At 38.9% G+C, this 6000-nt stretch overlaps 1 protein-coding gene across 2 annotated transcripts in view; it reads left to right on the top strand.

The window, feature by feature from the left end:
* Window positions 1–226: 226 nt before the first annotated feature.
* LOC106878795 (transmembrane protein 220) overlaps window positions 227–6000 on the top strand; it is a 45559-nt gene continuing 39785 nt past the window's right edge. The window contains exon 1 of one of the 2 annotated variants that reach the window (XM_052968898.2): window positions 227–248. The gene's annotated coding sequence lies outside the window, so the exon portion shown is untranslated. Of the gene's footprint in view, window positions 249–4426; window positions 4566–6000 lie in introns of those variants that run through there. The other variant, XM_052968899.2, reaches the window with a different exon arrangement.

The following is a 6000-nucleotide window of genomic DNA, read 5'->3' as shown; positions in this document are numbered from 1 at the left end:
CTAGGGTTGTTTTTATGGAAGACCAGCAGTTGCCCATGCATACCAGCCTCCCTTCTCCGCACAAACAATGTTATCCAAGGGAAAGGCAAAGGCACAGTGACGTCACAACTCATTTCTACGTCACAACTCATTTCTACGTCACAACTCATTTCTACAGCTGAGTGAACTGGAGCAACGTGAAATAAAGTGTCTTGCTCAAGAACACAACATGCGGCCTGTCCGGAAATCGAACTCACAACCTCACAGTCGTAAGTTCGACGCTCTAACCACTGAGCTATGCATATGTATATATATCGTGTACTAAATTCACGCGCGCGCGTGCAAGGCCTTGATCAGCTCAAGACATTTGTCCAAATTGCCACGCAGTGGGATTGAACCCAAAGCCATGTGGTTGGGAGACAAGCTTCTTATCACAGAACTAATCCTGCACCTATGTATTTTTCTCCTTTTTTCCTCTTCTTTTTCCAGCAGATATTTTTCGGTCAGGAAACCTTGCCTTTGATCGCTTCCTTTCTCTCTTTCTATCTGCTGTTTTCGTTTCTGTGACTAATGAGAGAATTAAAGTTCAGAGATATATCATAGATCGATTATAAAACACAAATCACGTCCTTTTGTGATTGTGATTAAACTAACAACAAATAAGTTATAGCATCAATATTCCAGACAAAACAGGTGACATTTGAATAGAGTTACGTTAAATATCATTTCAAGCGCAGATTAAAAAGAACATTTATGATAAACATAGAATGTAACCAGTGACGTAGTTAGAGTGTGTGTCGCCAGGGGTTGCACTTGAGTTTACTGTCCTCCCCGGGCCAATACAGTCTATATAGGCATATACGGGAGACCCAAAAGTACAGCATCCATAAAAGCGTTACCCAAGACGAACCACCCTTGATTATACCTGGGTTTCGATTGCCAACTACGACTTTCCAACTGTAATTATTTTTTTATGTATATGAGTTTTGTGCGACGCACCGGTCTATTTTTTATTACCACACACACACACACACACACACACACACACACACGTACATACGTACGTATGTATGTATGTATGTATGTATGTATGTATGTATGTATGTATGTATGTATGTGCTACTGATAAAACCTATTATTATCGGGCAGGCAAGGCAGTTTTCCTTTGCCTGTGGCGAAAGAGGTTGTTTGGTGGACGAGGCTGAAAGGCATGAGAACAGATACATTCCTCTTTAGTAGAGCTCTGATTGACTTCTTCAAGTTTCATTTGAAAACGAAATTGACCTCAACAAATTAGAAGTTCATGTTGGTGTTATGCCTAGGGTGTCATATATTTGGTTTTATACATAGTATTGTTCTAGAGAATGTTTAAGAAAATATAAGAAAATTATGAGAGGAATTACTTCATGGAAAGTTCCGAGGAGAGGGAGGAAATACTTCCTGGGAAGTTCCAAGGGAGGGGTGGAGGATTAGGAATTACTTCCTGGAAAGCTCCGAGGGGAGGAGGGGATTAATTACTTCCTGGAAACTTCACTCATTCACTCTATCTCTCTTTCTCACCCTCTTTCTCTCTCACATACACGCACACACGCACACGCACACACACACACACACACACACACACGTCCATTTCATATATCTTTCAATTTCTGCTCTCTGCAAATAAAATTTTTACGGATACTACTGCTAACAAAAATAGGGATTAATGTATAATTTCTTTCTATGTTCATAATTAAATCAATGTTTTAATGATTAAACAGAGGTCCAGACTACGTACAAATACGTCAATCATCACGACACACAACTTCACTCACTCACTCTATCTCACTTTCTCACTCTCTTTCTCTCTTACATACACACGCGCAAGAATGCACGCGCGCGCGCACACACACACACACAAACACACACACACATACACACACACACAGACACGTCCATTTCATATATCTTCTTTTAATTTCTGCTCTCAACAAATAAAATTTTTGCGGATACAACTGCTTGCAAAAATAGGGGCTAATGTATAATTTCTATCTATGTTCATAGTTAAATCAACGTTTTAATGATTAGACAGAGGTCCAATACAATAGCTCTCAGAAACAGACTACGTACAAATTCGTTCTTCACAACTCCTGAAGCTGTTTTCTGACAAGTGGGGTGGGGGGATTCAGGAAATTTTCACACAGCTGGAGGCTCCAATCGAAACAGGAGACTCGAAATAATAAGGTTGAGAAACACTGTTATAGATTATACCTAACCGAAAACGATCACAGCCACATCATCCAAATAGACCGGGTGAAACCGGGCTTAACTGCTAGTAATATATAAATATATGCATATGTACATACATATATGTACATACCAACATATATATGTATATATGCATGCATATATGGGTACAGGACATAAAAAAACATAGACACAATGAGAAACATAAAAAACAAAAACATAGAAAACGAACGTTGTCCGAAAAAAGTTCGTTTTCTATGTTTTTGTTTTTTATGTTTTCGTTTTTCATTGTGTCTACGTTTCTTTGATGTCCTGTACCCATATATGCATGTATATATACATATATATGTAGGTATGTATGTATATATGCATATATTTATATATTATATATATATATATATATATATATATATATATATATATATATATATATATATATATATATATATAATCACTAAGTTGTCATAATCGCACCAGCCAGCATCACCACTACCTCCAAGCCCGTCATATGTATCTATGCATGCATGTGTGTGTGTGTGTGTGTGTGTGTGTGTGTATGTGTGTGTGTGTGTTTGTCCCTCCACCACCACCACCACCACCATTACTTGACAACCGATGTTGGTGCGTGCGTTTGCGTCCCTTTAATTTAGCTGTTCAGCAGAAGAGTCTGCTGGAATATGCACAAGGCTTACAGGGAATAAGTCCAGGGATCAATTTCTTCGACTAATAGGTGGTGCTCCAGCATGACCGCCGTCAAATGACTGAAACAAGTAAAAGAATAGAAGAATACCAGAAAAACGTTCCATACCACTAAACCAAGAAGGTTCTTTGAATATGTACGATGTATTTTAAGGTTAAATAGTAATTCCGATTACGTTTGTGTAACTGAGATAATTTGGTTGGATTATATAGTCATTGGTGTTATATTACTTTCTATATTCTGTAACTGTCACAATATACTTTTGTAGGCCTGAAATTTTTGTGGGGAGGGGGCCAGTTGATTAGATCGACTCCAGTACACAACTGGTACTTAATTTATCAACCCCAAAAGGACGAAAGGTAAAAATCGACTTCGGAAAAATTTGAACATAGAACATACAGACGGTCATAATGGGCAAACATTTCTCATGGCACCAGTACACTGTTTATAGATGCTTACATTTTTTAATGTTTTCCGTGAATTTTTGACGGATCCAGCTAGTTATTATAAAATGTCGGCGAGGTGACCGAATCGTTAGCACGCTGGACGAAATGCTTAGCGGTGTTTCGCCTGTCGTAACGTTCTGAGTTCAAATTCCACCGAAGTCGACTTTGCCCTTCATCCTTTCGGGGATCGATAAAATAAGTACCAATGAAACATTGGTGTCGATATAATCGACTAGTCCCCTCCCTCAAAATCTGAGGCCTTGTGCCTTCAGAAGAAAGGATCATTATTTTTATTAAGGTAGCGAGTTAGCCGAATCGTTAGCACGTTGGACGAAATGCTTAGTGGTATTTCGCCCGTCGTTCCGTTCTGAGTTCAAATTCCGCCGAGATCGACTTTGCTTTCATCCTTTCGTGGGTGATAAAATAAATACCAGTTAAGTATTAGGGTCAACGTAATCAACTCATCCTCTCCCCCAAAATTTCTAACCTTGTGGAAAAATTTGAAACCATTATTATAATTATTATTAAGGCGCTGAGCTGGGTCGATAAACTACGTACTAATTACGCACTGGGGTCGATGTAATCGATTAGTCCCCTCCCACAAAATTTCTGGCCTTGTGCCTTCAGTAGAAAGGGTTATTATTACTATTGGTCTACTGAAGGTGGCAAGCTTCCAGAATCGTTAGCACGCCGGGCAAAATGCTTATCAGCATTTCGTTCATCTTATATTTTGAGTTCAAATTCCACCGACGTCGACTTTGTCTTTTATCTTTTCGAGGTCGATAAAATACGTACCAGCTGAGCAGTGGGGTCGATATAATCGACTAGCACCCTATTATCATTATAGTTGTTGTTGTTCAACATTTGATAGTTTTAGGCAAATTTCTACTGCATTACCTACTGCACAGTGTTGCTGGGGTGTATGTCACATGTGTTCTTTTTGTTGGGAGCATGCAAACTCTTCCGGTATTGTATTGCGTCAGTTTCTTTTCTTTCTTTTTTTTTTTTGAGGTGTGGTGCTGTCTTTTGTTGTATTAGATATTGTATTGTGTGTTGTGTGTTTTGTGTGTAATGTGTTGGGTATGCGGCCTGCTGGTAGTAGTTTATGTCATTGATTTAGAGTGTGTCTTGAATTGATAGTGTCTTGTGTAGGTTATGGGCTGTTCCTAACGCAGCTATTTTTTGGGATAGTGTGTAGTGCTGAGGATCCAGGAGTAAGTTTTAAGTTTTTGTTTATATACTTTTTTTATCATGCCCTTTGTATTGTTTTCACCTTCATGCCCCACATCTTGAATACTTCAATTTCGAGATCTTTGTAATTTGACAATTTCTCCACTTCTTTTGGGTTAATATTTTGATCAGAAGGGACGAACTGCAATGTCTATCAGTAAGCAGGTGGGGTTTTTTTTCTTCCAATTATTAGTATTATTATCAACGATTTTTGTCTCGTACTTAGTGATCAGTTTCTTGATTTCCTCATTGAGACTCGGATTTCCTCAGTGAGACTCGGAGTAGCAACTCGTGAAGTTTTAGCTTTAGATAAATTATATTATACACATATATAAACAATAAGGAAAACTACTACTCTTGGAAGAAAATACAACGAGTTACAGGCACACCATTGTCATTCCCGTCTCTGGGAAGAAAGACAGATGAGAATGAAGAAAGCGTACCTCCAGTGACATATTGCATCCGAGATTTTGGTAGCACTTGATTAGGCTCTTCACTATACTCTCTCGTTGGGCCACTTGGTGCTTTCCCAGAAGTCCTTTGCATACATCTTTGAATGCATGCCAGGCCGCAAGGTCAGTTTCATCTATTGTCACCGCGAAGTCCTCATCAACTATAAGTTGACGAATCTGAGGGCCTACCAATATGCCCTCTTTAATCTTGGCATCATTTATTTTAGGGAAGATCGCTTTGTGGTACTGGAAATATGGCTCGTTATGTTGCAGTGTTTTGACAAATTGCTTCATTAAACCTAGTTTTATATGCAGTGGTGACAAAATGATTCTCTCTTTCTTAACTAGTGGCTCATGACTTACATTATGGCATCCAAGTGCCATAGTTACCCTGGGTGACCCTTCCGAGCGTGCATTATGTTCTGATCTGGCCCTACTGTCTCACTTGCAAAGGAAGCACATAAACTCGGTGTATCCAGTTTGTAGCCCATTAAGTAGGGCAACTACTTTCAAGTCTGCACAAATTAGCCATTCATGCTCCTTGTAACTTATGCGGTCTAGAATGAAAGCAAGGTCCTCATATGTCTCTTAAAATGATTGAATGAGCAATTGGAACTGAAGGTATGATGTTCTAAATGTGCAGCAGAACCGCTTATATGCTTTAAAGGGATGCAATTATGAATAACCTCCACCTATTTGGTTCATAGGTCAGCTCAAGAGCATTGAATAGGTCTCTGATTTCATTACAATAAATCAAGTTGTTTTCCAAAGTGAAGAATTGCTGTAGATCTGCAGAACGCTTCCTAAATATTGTAATTTGAGTATCTTTATCCAATAGGTTCCATTGTTGCAGACGTAAGGCCAGGACTTCACTCTGTTGTTTAGTAAGTGTTGGCTCACAAACTAGATCATTGAGTTCAGGCTGGGTGATGAGGTGTGGTTTCTTATCAGATTTACCACGGATTTG

This window comes from Octopus bimaculoides, chromosome 6 (assembly GCF_046866305.1).
Source record: "Octopus bimaculoides isolate indiv1 chromosome 6, ASM4686630v1, whole genome shotgun sequence".
Classification (NCBI taxonomy): Eukaryota; Metazoa; Mollusca; class Cephalopoda; order Octopoda; family Octopodidae; genus Octopus; species Octopus bimaculoides.
This window is presented reverse-complemented; position numbering and strand designations above follow the sequence as displayed.